Genomic DNA, 2,314 nt, shown 5'->3' on the forward strand with positions numbered 1-2,314 from the left:
AAGAATTGCACATATTTAACATATATTGGATTACTTGCTATTTAGGGGAGAAGGTGGGGGAAAGGGAAGAAAAAAATTAGAACATGAGGTTTTACAAAAGTAAATGTTAAAAAATTATCTATGCATATATTTTGAAAATTAAAAGCTTTAACTTTTTTAAGTATCTTTTTCTTTATAATGATCTTTGAAATCTGCTTCTTTAAAACTTGCATCCACTGGGCTTCATTCCAAATCCAAGGCAAAGAGATTTTGAGAGTTTAAGATTTTAATCATATCTTCTGAACTCTTGATCAGCTCCCTTTCTAATGTATCATTGTCAGTGTCTCATTGTACACTTCTCTGGATCTGAGGGGAAGACAAGCTTTCTTGAACCTTCTCATCAATTAGCAGGACTTTTTTTCCCCTATGATATAATTTAAATCATTCCCTATGATGCATTAGCCTCAGTATATACAGACATTAGGTGACATGCTAATTAGGAACAAGGAATTGACTAAACAATAAACTTTCTGTTCCCATGTAGGATCTGAGGAAGTATGACTAACTTGTGGTGCTAAGGGACAGCAGCATATACTATATACAGCCTCCTACAAAAAAGTAGACTAGAGATAATGTCTTACTAAACATCATTTCTTTTTCATATTCTTCTTTTTGTTCTTTTATTCTAAAAGGGGAGGAAGGAGAATGACTGGGGTGAAATGGTCAAGAAGTGGACTCCAGTGGACAAAGCTCTTAAACCCTAATAGTAATTTTCAGAATTAAGAAGGGAGTTTCTAGATGGTAGGGAATAGAGAAGGAAGAGGTCTGTTCATCTAAATGGCTTTACCAGGCCATTAAGACAATCTTCAGAAATTCCCATAGCCAGCCCAGTTCCTAGACCAAGAAAAATAAAATAAAAAGCAACAGGCTTTCTGTGTTCAGACCTTACTAATCAATCTAACTTTGAGGAAAGTTGAAAGTTAATGCTGTTTTCAAGGGTAGAGTTCATTTTAAATAAAGACGGGCTATGGAAGAAAGTCAAAGGATCAGCCTGAGCCAAAAACCCAGGAACAGGAGGCAAACAGTTAGTCCCAGATGGATCAGTGGATTCCAGTCAAAGAAGAGAATCAGGAAGTACAAGAGAGTCCTCTGAAAGTTATTCTGTGAGTCCTGAGCTGAATTCTATAGACAGTGAGGGGAACATCCCCTATCTACTGAGAATTGTATGTAGCCACTCTCAGACTATGATTTAGACACATAGGAAAACTGAGGAAGGTTGTAGGGCATAATGCTGAAAGAAAGGGAAAGTGTGTATTATTTTAGCTCTGCCACTGTATGACATTGGACACGCCACAATCTTGTTTGGGTCCAATTTCCTGTTAAACAAAATGAGAAAGGTCCTTGGTGGTACAAGTCTGAAGTGAGTTAGGTGCAGCTGATGTAGAATGGTCCTTAGACAGTTATATTTGTAAAATGAAGGATTTGGAACATCTTTTAACTCAAAATATATTCATCTACAATGACTAAACCATGACACCCCACCACTACCTGGCTTTTTAATTGGTAGAATTCTAGCCCCAAGAATCCATCCTGAGCACCTGCCGACCCCAAACAATTTCCATTCCATAGTAACTAGAATAGTCTTGCTCACACAACTGTTCACCTCTCCATTCTATCTATCCTGCATTTCACTAGCTTCTAATACTTGCTACTTCTGAGGAGGGGAGGCAAGAAAGGGGCACATTATTTTGAAAATATCCTTTATTAAAACAGATGTAGAAAGAATTTGGAAATAATGGTTTGGAAAGAGTAGTAGGAAAATAGGACAAACATCATCAGCTTCAACCTGTCCCTGATGTCTTGCTAAGTGAAGCTCCAGGGTAATCTGCATAATCAATATGCTTCTATTAAACACTTACTTTCTGCCAGACATTGTGCTAAATGACCTTAAGGAGTTTATATTTGACTTAGGAGATTTAACACATACTATGTAGTGGTAGCCAAGAAAGGAAACTTTAATAGGAGCAGTTATATGAAAGGGAGGAAAAGAAAATCAATTAAGAAATAAAGACCTACCTTGGAGAATAAAAAGTACAATTTTTTAAAGCTTTATATGAGTATTCAATGTACCAAAAACATTTCTCATTTTGCATTTTTCAGGCTTTCTTCTCAATATCAGGAGGTAGACAGAACGTTTCAGCTTCAGTTCTTTGGATTTTATCATAATACTGCATTGAACAGAGTTCTTAAAACCTTCCAAAGTCATTCTTTTTAATATTATTGTTATTGTATAAATTGTTCCTCCAGTTCCTCTCATTTCATTCTGTTTCTGGTG

The sequence above is a fragment of the Antechinus flavipes genome, chromosome 5 (assembly GCF_016432865.1).
Source record: "Antechinus flavipes isolate AdamAnt ecotype Samford, QLD, Australia chromosome 5, AdamAnt_v2, whole genome shotgun sequence".
NCBI classification, from domain to species: Eukaryota; Metazoa; Chordata; class Mammalia; order Dasyuromorphia; family Dasyuridae; genus Antechinus; species Antechinus flavipes.